The sequence below is a fragment of the Lissotriton vulgaris genome, chromosome 1_1 (assembly GCF_964263255.1).
Source record: "Lissotriton vulgaris chromosome 1_1, aLisVul1.2, whole genome shotgun sequence".
Taxonomy (NCBI): Eukaryota; Metazoa; Chordata; class Amphibia; order Caudata; family Salamandridae; genus Lissotriton; species Lissotriton vulgaris.
This window is the reverse complement of record NC_141685.1, coordinates 368,635,750-368,648,816: the sequence shown is the minus strand read 5'-3', so window position 1 is coordinate 368,648,816 and position 13,067 is coordinate 368,635,750.

Below are 13,067 nucleotides of genomic sequence, written 5' to 3'. Positions count from 1 at the left end.
CCCTCCCTTGTGCCGGAACGCCCCCTGATGGCGCAGGGCTTTACAACGTGATGCATCTCCCATATGCGTCACGTTGTTAATATACGCCGCACCATGGCGCCTCTTTTGTTCTGCCGCTGCGTCACAAAAGTCACGCAAAAATGGTGCAAAAGAGCCGCAAGGGGCTTCTAAATCAGCCCCTACAGACCCAAGTCCAGTCCTTCCTTTGTACACATGGCGATAAGAAGAAATAGTGGTGGTGGATGGATAGTTTGAGTATTTTAATGACTGGTTAATGTAGTAGGAAACTTTTTAGTGTTGTCGCTGATCTGCAATCACAATGGACTTTGTCTGTCACTTCGCGTGCTGCGGACTCCTGCCTGCCAGTCCTAGGCGAACCTTTTTAGTAGTTTGGTTAGTGAGTTACATAAGAACTTTTCAAGTCGATGGTCCGCAAATCAAGCAATACTAATAACGTAGTAGACCACATGAGATCGGTCAATATATCCCGTGGAATAGTTGTCTATTTGCTATTTTGCCAAAATATTTTGTTATTGTTCTTTTGAAATGTTTGATTTGGTTGACAAATATCATCCATGTTTTCTGGTCTTTCTTTCTTTCATGTTGTACATCAGCTCCCCCCAGGGGCAAGAGGGCATTGGAGGAGGCTGCTGCTGCTGCTGAACAGGATCGGTCAGGCGAGGGCTCCTTTGCTGGCCCCGGTAAGTTTTAATTTTAATATAGAGTACCTATTTTTTCGTAGCGTTCCTCATTCGATTTTTTCTAAATCGTCTTTTATCTTCTTGTAGACTGTATCTTAATTCTTATCCTGCCTCGACTATGACTCCCTGTGGTATTACTAGATTATTCTTATTAGTCTGTCTGTGTAGCTAAGTAAGATTGCATATTTGGCAATTCCATTGGACTCCCATTCTAGTCAGCAATAGCTCTCTGCACTGAGTGCAGTCCTCTGGGATTGTCCATAATGTCTTTTCAAGTCTTCTAAATGTTTATGCTTTGACAATTGCCAACAATAAAAAGGTGAATGACCACCAAGAAAGAATAAGATACTACTTTACTTTTGGTTTGGATAGGAGGACAATCCATTCTACTACTGTTGCAGGGACAAATCTGCACAAACAGAACTATGGACACTAAATAGTGCATTGTTTATCAATTATAATAGGCGCAGGTAGACTTTCCACATACCTCAGTGATATCAGACTTTGAAGAACCCCCAATCTCCTTACTGACTAGATAGTGTGGCAGAGTCATTTAGCTCCCGAATTCATCGATGATTGATCTTCAACGCAGGACAAGAGTACGGAGTCAGAGTCCAGAAGTGTCAGAGGCACGGACTCATGCTTGCAAATTGCAAAACCTTTTGCTCATTCACTCATGACCAAAAACCACAGAGTCTATTTAAGTTTTAAAGCTTTATTAAAAGTAAAAATAGTTATTAAAATCAAGCTTGTCATAAAACAGAAACGGTTGATTAAAAATGGAAAAGTGCTTATAGTGATTTATTTCACACGTTTATTGTGGGCGAGCCGAGCCCTCACCTGGTTTGAACTTTAATTTTTCTTTTTGGTACTGAATCGTTGGTCCCTCTGTCCTAGTGGTGATGATGATGATTTTTTCTTAGAAGTGAAGCTTCTGTCTGTTATGAGAAAAATGGTGCGTGTTAAAAAGCAAGCATTCATCAGTTTTGCCAAAAAGTGCAGCAAGACAAGACCCTTCTTTGGAAAATTTTACTTTAGAGTAGACAGTCAAAAATTATTAGATTGGTTTCTGTATTCACATTTCTTCATTCCTAGACAAAATTCTAGTGAGTGGTGTATGTCTATGAAATCTAACATTCTTAAATATACTTTGTAGGTAGAACATCTGGTGCTGGGCCCAGCGCGGAGGTGGAGGAGGAATGCTCTGGGGAGGTGGCGGTGCAAGTGCCGGACCAAACTACTGTGCGGGTTGCCACGGTAGTGGCGGGCAGTGGTAAGCTCTTATATTCCTTACTTATTGAGATTGCAGACTGCATAGTGTGCTCCCCGTGAGAAAACGTAAGGTTTGTCCAGATGAGAGACATGAAGAAGAATGATTGACATTTAGGGGCCTATTGTGATGGACAACGGACCTGAGTCCGTCTGCCACCATAGAGTAGGCGGGACCGTCCGCAGGGGCAGCGGCGGTCCCTCCGTGGTAATTAGGATGTGACTGCCACCCTGGCGGTCACATCCTGTATTTTTATCATTGCGGCGGGTGCTGCTTGAAGCAAAAATGTAAGTTGTGCATTTGCATGCACAAAGCGGCAGGCACCGCGCGGTACCTGCCGCTTTGTGCAGGCAAATGCAGGGGGGTACCATAGGTACCCCTCATGTGCACCCCCCACCCCCCTTCACCCTTGGGGGCCCGCAACAGGCCCCCAAACAAAAATCCTTATGCCTTTGCACGTCGGAAATGCCGCCGTGTAAAGGCATGTTCCTCCAGACATCCTAATATGGCTGGCGGTGTCTGATAGACACCGCCAGCCATGTTAGTGCTTTTCCGCCGAGGACGCGGACGGGAGGCGACCGCGGTGGAAAAGCTGCGGACTGAAAAACGATCCCCTAGCCATCCTAATCTGGCGGGGGGTCTTTTTCAGTCCGCTGCAGATTTCCCGCATCCTCCGGGCCGGCGGTGGATTCCGCCGGCCCGGAGGATGCGGGAAATCCCCAATCCTAATCTGCCCCATAGTTTGAATGGATGGATGCCTGGATCATGGTACTATCTGACTCTTAGATTGCATATGTGTTCTAGAGAGAGTAGACGGTCACTGGATGAACTAAGTGTTACTTTGAAGAGCATGTAACACCGCACCCGCACGTCCGTCCCAGTGTAGGAAAGGCAAGGAAAAGAAGTTGTAATTTTGTCCGAATACTACCATGAATAGTAGCAGTAGTTTGTATTGCAAGCACAGCATATATCCAGCTATTACGATGGCCACTCACTACCTCTGTTAATAAGTTTAGTAGAACTTGGTCCTTCACGTGTGGATGTATCACTGTTCACTCAATAAAAAGCAAAGCACCTAAAGTCATCCCATATGTAAGTAAATACATACCATGTGCAGTGATAGATAATCAGATTATTTATCTTCTTCATTTTCCTTTTCTAGTATTCATTGGCACTGTAGGGTGAAAGTTAAATTAATTAAGCAGGAGCCCTTGTAACAGAGTATTATCAGTGCCACCCGTAATAGAAAAGTAAGAGCATCACCACCTGCATGTACTGGACTGGTACAGTAACGCAAGTCTGTCTCACTCATCATGGCGGGCGTCTGTTTTCCTCGAATCTTAAAGAGCATTGGTTACAGACTATGACTTTCTTTCTTCATATAGATGCTCCTTCCAAACCAACCCGGAAGGAGCTGGCTAGACGGGCCCGGAGGCCACTGTCGCTGAATATCGGCGGCTGGTGGCCCAGGAGGAGCAGTCTACCACAACATCTACCGGGACAGCTGCATCCTCCTCTGCGCTCCCTGGGTCACCCAGACGGTGCAGGTCTCCAGCGATACGGAGCCGGGGTACCGCAGCCACCCGCCACCTCCGAGCAAAGAAATCAGCTGCCCCCCACAGCAGTTGCAAGAAACGTTTGTACCGCCTTTCCCTGAGGGTTTCCTACCTCGAGCAGGAGCTGCTCAACACCAAAACCCTGCTCGAGACCCTCCACAAGGAGCATTCCGGCCTGGCTCGGAAATTCAACAGCAGCAGCCAGCAGTAGGAGGAGACTGTCCCTTGCCCCTTTTTTAAAGACTTCTGGGGGGTGGGAATAGGGAGTTGGGTTTTTTCACTTTTTTGGACTTTTCACTGACATTCGTTGGGGTTAGGGAGTGGGGGTGGGTTGGATCTTGAGGGAGATTATTTTTGTCAGGGATATAAATGTACTTTAAACTTTATCTTAGCATACATGTTTTTTTAACTGCTTTTGAGGCTGGTGGGTGGGGGTTTAACAGTAACTTTGTTTTGGTGACACTTAAGTGGCATCTTGATTCAAGTTGTGTAATTAATTGCCCACATTTTTTCAAAACTAAGTGCCTCTCACAGAGTAAGTGAATTCAATAGTCCTAGGACTTTACTAGTACTAGCGTCAGTCTCTTGTCTCTCCTAATACTCCATTATACTTCCTCCCCCCAAATGCTTATCTTACCTGTAATTTGTGTTTGGAAATAGGGCTAGGCACAAGACTGGTTGCACGTCAAATGGCGATATTGCAATCCTGGGCGGATGAAATGTCATCATTGCGTTGGTACTAGTGGTGTTACACAGTGGCAGTTGCAGCATCTGAAAAAAAAGAAAATGAAACCTTGTTTGTCCTTACCGTAGCATTAGAACGGTACGATAGAGAATATAGCAGGTGACAGTACACTAGAACAGTGCCACAATGTAGCCTAACAAATGGTAAAGTATTGAAAGTATAACTAGTGCACTTGTGTTGAATTTCTTTGACATTGGCTACTACTACAAGAAATAGTACTGAAGGTGAAGGACACAGCAGCGTAATAATTTGCCACTTCTAGGAGGAGGATGTTCTTGATGACCTTACCTATCAAGTTGATGGCGGCATGACGCACATGAAAATCTGCTTTCATTTGCCAATAGTGACTGAGTGTGAAGCTGAGTAAGTCTAGAATATATCCTCGGATTCCTTCACCAGCCTGTTGCTATGACCTTATCCTCCCCAGCAAGTGTGTGGAATTATTGCTGTCATTTAGTCACACATCAATCAAAACCACACAGCCCGGGCGAAGAGGGTTAGGGTTTGTAAAATGGATGGGAATGGGGGATTTTGGGAAAGTTTTTTGAGAGAAGAAACAAAAAGCACAGCATGGACAAACAATAATTGAAGATAAAGAAATCTTTGGGAACAAAGCTAACCATAAATCTTTTAAGTGACATAAAGGAAGTGCATGCGCTACTGCATGCATTGTTACTGAAAAGTAAGTAGTACTTTCGACAACCGTGAATGACAGAATGCGACAGTACAGGGCTGCAGCGTTTTCACTTGCCTATCTCTGCACTCAGAGAAACACTTCTCACATTAAATTAGGTTTAAAAAATAGCCGAAGTAAACCTATAGAATGGCTGTAGGGATCAATTTATAAGCAGAGAGAGATCCAAGAAATGCAGAGTCACACTCATAGAAGTTCACAGCAATAACAATACTTAAAAAATAATTAGAAAAGAATGGATACTGTATCTGTGTGTTGTTGTAGTTGTCCTGTTGAATTCGGTAAGTAAGTTGCACGCATCAAACCATTCCTCTTATTAGCGGCGCTCCTCCATTCCAGCTGACACTTCATCCATCAATGTTGGTGACCAGAAGACACCCTGTCCACTGCCTGCCTGGCGGATGCTGAATTGCGGCTCGCTAATGTGAAGCCTGACTTCATCCTTTTTTTCCCATTGCACAGACTGAAACCCGGCCTGTAATTATTGATGGAAAAACAGGAAGTGATATTAGAACACCACTGACAAATAAATATAAGGTATGTACGCTGTGTAGTCGAAAAAGTAACACTTGAGTTTCCTAATAGACAGTACAATATTTTTGAAAGTGCGTACTCTGTCTGAGTCTCCTTTTGAAGGATAAATAAGTATGGGCAAATTAATTTAGCGGATCTTTCCCCTCAAGCAAGGTGTACTGTAAACTGTGTTTTAGAACAAAATTAGACCTTCCCAGCAGTGCTCCCACTAAGACCCTTACTAAAGCCAGTCGCAAAAATGTAGAAGACCCCCAATCAGATCTCAAAAAATGAGGCCTAGTAGAAAACTGGTGACAAAACGTACTTTGATAGCAAAAGTAGGCCCAAATCCCTCCTTACCCACCGTGGATTGTATTCAAACCACTTGCAAGCAAGCAAAAGTATCCATACCCAGCATCGCTCCAAAACTCGCACACCCCCCCACAAACAGCCCCCCACCCAAACACATGCAATACAAATACTTCTAACCGTAACAAGCCCTAAGTAAAAATAGTGGCAAACGCTTTCTTTAACTATGGCAAATCACCCCTTTCCCCCCATGGATTTTCTTCAAATCACTTGCAACCAAATTTACACATTCCCACGAGTGCTCTAAGACCCCAGAACTCAGTTGGAAAAATCTAGAACACCCCGAAACACATGCAATCCTGCTGCTAGGGCTAACCCTAACGAACCCTAAGTTACAAAAAGTGCCAAAAGGCTTTTCCGCATGGATTTTCTCCAAACCAGTTTTATCCGGTATTAGACCTTCCCAGCAATGCCCCAAGACCCGCCAACCCACCCGCAAAAAAGCACAACACCCCCAAACAGCCAAAAACGAAAATCTCATACTTACAATATTTATCGGCCTTCGGTCCAAACGCTCTGTGCAGCTAGGTCATAACTCCCGTTTTCCACCACGGATTTCCTGAAGCACAAGTTACTACTTGTGTAACAATATATCTGTAAGAGACGTTAGTTAGTGATAGATTCCTTACCTTAGAATATCCCCAGGCGTCAGACTGGATCCGGAAAGTTTTGCGTAGCAGTACCCTTGCGCGTCGGTAGGCGTCGTCTGCGGCTCCGCGTCCGTCGTCGGCGTCGTTGGCGCCGTGATGACGTCGTCGGAGTACTTAGACGCCGCCTCCGCGTGCTGACGTCAGTTCTTAGCCACAGCTTTTCTGCGCCAGAAGCGCAGAGCCATGACAAAAACCGACACTGGTGCCAAGAAACTAGGGCCCTGAAAGGGGATGACCTTAACCCTAGATATCGGTTCGCAGAACGGGGAGGATGGGTGGGTCGGTAAGAAATCTATCACTAACTAATGTCTCTTACAGATATATCGTTACACAAGTAGTAACTTGTGCATCTGAAAGAGACACGTTAGTGATTGATTCCTTACCTTAGAATAGATACCCCATCAATACCATCCCTGTGGTGGTGGGTCTGCGAACCAATACTCACACCAGAAAGTCCTGGAGAACGGAACGGCCGAAGTAGCCATCCCTCCGGACTTGACTGTCCAGGCAGTAGTGCCTCGCAAACGTGTGCAACGAAGCCCACGTAGCAGCCTGGCAAATGTCCTGCAAGGGCACACCTCGGCCCAAGGCAGTTGTAGTGGCCGTGGCTCGAGTGGAATGAGCCCGCAGCCCAACAGGTGGTTCCTTCTTAGCCAAGGAGTAACACGCCTGGATGCACATGATAATCCATCGAGAAATGGTCCTCTTGTGCACCGCTTTCCCTTTCTTAGTGCCCGCGTACCCAACAAAGAGTTGATCATCCACCCGGAACTGGCGTGTGCGATCCAGATCGAACGAGAGCGCACGTTTTGGGTCCAGACGGTGGAGCCTCTCCTCCTCTCTCGAGGGGTGCGGAGGCGGAAAGAAGGTGGGCAATGTGATGGACTGCCCCATGTGGAAGGCCGTGACCACCTTAGGCAAGAAGGAGGGCCTAGTCCTCAAAACAACCTTGTCCGGATGGACTGAAAGGAAAGGAGGCTTACAAGAGAGGGCCTGGAGCTCACTCACTCTCCTGGCAGAGGTGATGGCTACCAGGAAGGCAGTCTTCAAAGAAAGAAGGTGAAGTGGACAGTTATGAAGTGGCTCAAAGGGAGCGCACATCAGAAATGTTAGAACCAGGTTCAAGTCCCACTGAGGCATCACGAAAGGAACAGGAGGAAAGGTATGAGTGATGCCTTTCAGAAATCTTTTTACCATAGGGGACTTGAACAAAGAAGGTTGGTCAGGCAGCCTCAGAAAGGCTGAAAGAGCCGAAAGATAGCCCTTGATAGTGCCCAGAGCAGAGCCCTGCTGGGCAAGAGAAAGAAGGAAGAGAAGAATCTCAGAGAGAGGGGCATTGAGAGGATCCACAGCCTTTGCTGTGCACCATGCCACAAATCTGTTCCACCTGCAGGCGTATACCGTTTTTGTGGAGGGACGCCTGGCTGCCAGAATGATGTTGCAAACTTCAGGAGGCAAGTCAAATGGCCTCAACTGTCGCTGCTCAATCTCCATGCATGGAGGTGGAGACTGGACAGGTTCGGGTGGAGGACCGTCCCCTGCTGCTGCGACAGAAGGTCCTCCTGAAGAGGCAGACAAACCGGGGGATCGACTGACATACTGAGTAGCTCGGGATACCAGTACCTTCGTGCCCAGTCCGGAGCCACAAGGATGACTTGTGCTCGGTCGCGCTTGATCTTCTTCAGCACTCTGGGCAGAAGAGGTATAGGCGGAAAGGCGTACAACAGACCGCAGCTCCACTCGCTATGAAAAGCGTCTCCGAGCGAGTGCCGCCTTGGAAATTCCAACGCGCAGAACTGATGACATTGCGCGTTCTCTTCGGTGGCGAATAGATCTAACCAAGGCTCTCCCCAACGCAGAAAGAGGCCTTGCGCCACGTCCGAGTTCAGACGCCATTCGTGATCCATCGAGCACCGACGGCTGAGTTCGTCCGCCCTGGCGTTCAGAGAACCTGCCAGGTGTTAAACCACCAGAGTCACGCCCTGATGTTCCAGCCATTGCCAGAGGCGCAGAGCCTCCTGGCATAGGGTCCATGACCCCACACCGCCCTGTTTGTTGCAGTACCACATGGCGGTGGTGTTGTCCGTGAACACCTGCACTGCACTCCCTCGGACAGATGGGAGGAATGCTTTCAGTGCCAGACGAATCGCCCGCAGCTCCAACAGATTGATATGGAGCCGGGACTCCGCCGGAGACCAGAGTCCTCTGATCTCCGCCTCTGCCAAGTGGCCACCCCAGCCCTGGAGGGACGCGTCCGTCACAACTACGTGCTCCGGTTGGGGAAGGGAGAGGGATCTGCTGTTGACCCAATCGCGGTCCGTGAGCCACCACTGCAGCTGTCTCGCAGTGCCCTCCGAGATTAGGACATGGTCGGAAAGGTTGCCCCGGTGCTGGGCCCACTGAAACTTCAGGTCCCACTGCAGAGCCCGCATCCGCCACCGTGCGTGATGCACCAGAAGGATGCAGGAGGCCATCAGCCCCAGAAGCCGCAGCGTCAGCCTGACCGAAACCCGGGATAACGGCCTGAAGATCGGAATCAGGGCCTGAATATCCCGGACTCGCTGTTCGGGCGGGTAAACCCGAAACTGCGCCGAGTCGAGAACCGCTCCGATGAAAAGGAGCTTCTGAGAGGGGCACAGGTGTGACTTCGGCACATTGATGGAAAATCCCAGCCTGTGCAGGAGATCCGCCGTAGTCTGGAGGTGGTTGACGACTGCCTGGGGCGAGCCCGACTTCAACAACCAGTCGTCTAGGTAGGGGAAGACTGAAACCCCTAACCTGCGCAGGTGAGCTGCGACCACCGCCATCACCTTCGTGAACACCCGTGGGGCGCTGGTAAGGCCGAAGGGGAGCACGGTAAACTGAAAGTGCTCGAGGCCTACCGTGAACCGCAGGTAACGCCGGTGGGCCGGCAGGACGGGGATGTGGAAATACGCATCCTGCAAGTCCAACGCTACCATCCAGTCTCCTGGGTCTAGGGCAGCCAAGACCTGAGCCAGTGTCAGCATTTTGAACTTCTCCTTCCGGAGGAAGCCGTTGACGTTCCTCAGATCCAAGATAGGGCGTAGGCCCCATTTGCCCTTCATGGGTACCAGGAAGTAGTGGGAGTAGCAACCACGACCTACTTCTGGCCCAGGAACGCGCTCGATAGCCCCCTTGGCCAAGAGGGCCGAAACTTCCTCCTGCAGGAGCCGCAAATGATCCCCCGATACGCGGTGGTGTTGCGGTGGCATGGCTTGAGGGGTCGTCTCGAAGGGGAGGGAGTAGCCCCTTCGGACGATCTGCAGCACCCACCTGTCCGAAGTGACTGTGCGCCAGTGAGAGTGGTGATGGCGAACCCTGTCCCCCACTGGCGTCACATGGGCCGAAAAGCACGGACTAGGAGGGTTTAGAGGCGGATGCTGCGGGGGCAGGTGTGGACTGGCTCCGCTTGCCTCCCCGACCGCCTCCACGGCGGTTTCCACGGCCGCCGCCGCGCTGGACGACAGTTTGCGGCGAGTGGCTGGCGGCACGCGTGGGGACGCCCCTTCCTTGGCCACGAAAGGAGCGAAAGGCACCCACTTGCTGGCGCGGGCCGAGAGGCCCAAGGACTTGGCCGTAGCCCTGGAGTCCTTAAAGCGCTCAAGCGCGTGGTCTGCCTTGTCGCCAAAGAGGCGACGGCCATCGAACGGCATGTCCATGAGGGTATTCTGGACATCAGCCGAGAAGTTGGCGGATCTGAGCCAGGCGTGGCGTCGAATCGCCACCGTCGTAGCCATCACTCTGCCCAGCGAGTCAGTTGTATCCAGTCCGCACCTGATCGAATACTTCGCTGCGTCCCGGCCCTCCACTAGGGCTTGGCCGAGTTTGGCCCGTACCTCCTACGGACACTCTGGCAGCAATTCCGCCACCGTTTCCCATATAGAATGGGTGTAACGGCCCAAGAGGCATGCGGTGTTGGAAGACCGCAGTCCTAAGCTAAGGGACGAGAATACCTTTTTGCCAAAGGCTTCGTACCTCTTGGATTCCTGGTCAGGGGGAGCCGACGGGAAGGCGGTCTGGGAGTTAGAGGCCTGGATAACCAGACTCTCGGGGGTGGGGTGGGTGGACAGGAAACATGGGTCACCCGGAGCCGGGCGGTGGCGTCTGGCCACGTTCCTATCTACAGGCGAACCTGTAGCGGGCCTGGACCAAGTGCCCAAAAGAACGTCCGACAAGGCCTCATTAAACGGCAGCATAGGCTCCATGGAGCATGACTGCGGCTTAAGGACCTCAGTGAGGAGGTTAGTCCTCACGGCCGCGATGGGGAGCTCAAGGCCCACCGCCTTAGCAGCCCTCATCAACACCACACTATATGTCCCGCCCTCCTCCGAAGCCACGGAAGGAGGAGAGACGAATCCAGTGTCTGGAGAGGTGTCCAGGCCACTGGCCTCCCCAAGGTCTCCTGTCCAGTCCATGCTAGACTGACATTCCCTTGTCAGAGGGTCTTCAGACCCCTCCCAATCCTCCTCTTCCCCCATCTCCTGAGACTCAGGGTCGTAAGTGAATGAGGATGGATCATAGGGATGGAAATCCCCGACCGGCGTCGAGATCGGCGCCGACAGGCCCCGTCCCGACGCCGGAACCCATAGAGAGGAGGCATTGGGGACGGCGTCGGCCGAGGCTGACGCCGGAGAGGACACCACACGGACCGACCCCGGGGGGGTCGTAAGGTCCACCGGGGATGTTCCAGTGCCCGACGAGGGCCGAACGGAAATCTGCGGCGTCGGGCCCGAAGGCACCGACGACGCCGGGACCGCTGAACCCTGCGGCGCCGAGCCCGAGGGCAGCGGCAGCGTCGGGATCGTGGGGCCCTGCGGCGCCGGCGCCGAAGACACCGGCGGCGTCGAGGCCGAAGCACCCGACGGCGTCGGGGTCGCAGCCCCCGACCCACTAGGGCCCCCAGACGGGTTCGCTGGGCCCGAAGGCGCCGCGGAACCCGTCGGAGAAGAAAGGGACCTCATGGCCATGAGGAAGCGCTCTATCTCCTCCGGCGTCGCGTTCAGCCCAGGGACCGGGGGGTATGGAGCCGAACGCGGCACCTGCGACTCCTGAGGAGCCGCGTGGGCGGTGTCACCCGAACCCCCGGCCGCATCGCGCGAGAGTCGGGGGGAGTCGGAAGAGCGATGATGTCTCTTCGACTTCTTATGCTTCTTACCTGACGACTTGGACCCGGAGGAGTGGCGCCGACTCCCGGAGCTGTGACGGCTCCGCCCCCGCGACCTGTCCCTCGACCTCCTGTGGGACTGGGACCAGGACCTCACACGGCGCGGGGCCGACTGGCGGATCTCAAGTCGCCTGCGGGACCGCTCCCGCCTGGCCTTCCTCGAGAGGGCCCGACAGTCGGAGCAGGCCTCGTCGTCATGGTCGACGCCCAAACACGTCAGGCACAGGCGGTGCGGATCCGTAATCGACATGAGGCGTTCGCACTCGTCGCAGTGCTTGAAGCCGGGCATCCCTAACGGCACCGTCGGAGTCGTGAAGACTTCGAAATAGATCAAAAGATCCAAAAAGTTAGTCAAAAAATGACTAGGGAACTGCTTTTTCCAGATCTGCGCTGGCTGGCGCGGAAAAAAGAAGAACTGACGTCAGCACGCGGAGGTGGCGTCTAAGTACTCCGACGACGTCATCACGGCGCCCACGACGCCGACGACGGACGCGGAGCCGCAGACGACGCCTACCGACGCGCAAGGGTACTGCTACGCAAAACTTTCCGGATCCAGTCTGACGCCTAGGGATATTCTAAGGTAAGGAATCTATCACTAACATGTCTCTTTCAGATAAGCAAATGCAATCAAAATTAGACTGTCCCAGCAGTGCTCCCAGACCCCCAAACCCACCACACACACCCGGAACCCCCCCCAAAGAGCACCTCAAAGACAAGCAAGTCAGCAAAAACGCAAAAATAATTTCGCCTCCGATTTGGTCCAAACCACTTTTATCCGGTATTAGAGCTTCCCAGCAATGGCCCCAGAGCCGTCAACCCAGGCGAAAACAAGTAGAAGACCCCCAAACAGCCAAAAATCAAAAGTACAAAAATGGGGACCTAGTCATTTTCAGGGCAATTTCCAAAATCACTCGGCGCGCGCTCTGCAGCTAGGCCCTAACTCCCCTCTGCCACCATGGATTTGCTTCAAACCTCTTACAATCAAAAGTATCAATAGCCAGCAGTGCTCCCAGACCCCGAAACCCACCCACAAACACCAGGAAGCCCCCCAAACAGGCCCCCAAAAGCGCTACATTGAGCGAAATGTCAGAAATAGCAACATTTTTTCCTCATGGATTTTGTCCAAACCACTTCTATCCGGTATTAGACCTTCCCAGCAATGCCCCAAGACCCGCCAACCCACCCGCAAAAAAGCACAACACCCCCAAACAGCCAAAAAGGAAAATCTCATACTTACAATATTTATCGGCCTTCGGTCCAAACGCGCTGTGCAGCTAGGTCATAACTCCCGTTTTCCACCACGGATTTCCTGAACGGCAAATGCAATCAAAATTAGACTGTCCCAGCAGTGCTCCCAGACCCCGAAACCAACCCACAATCACCA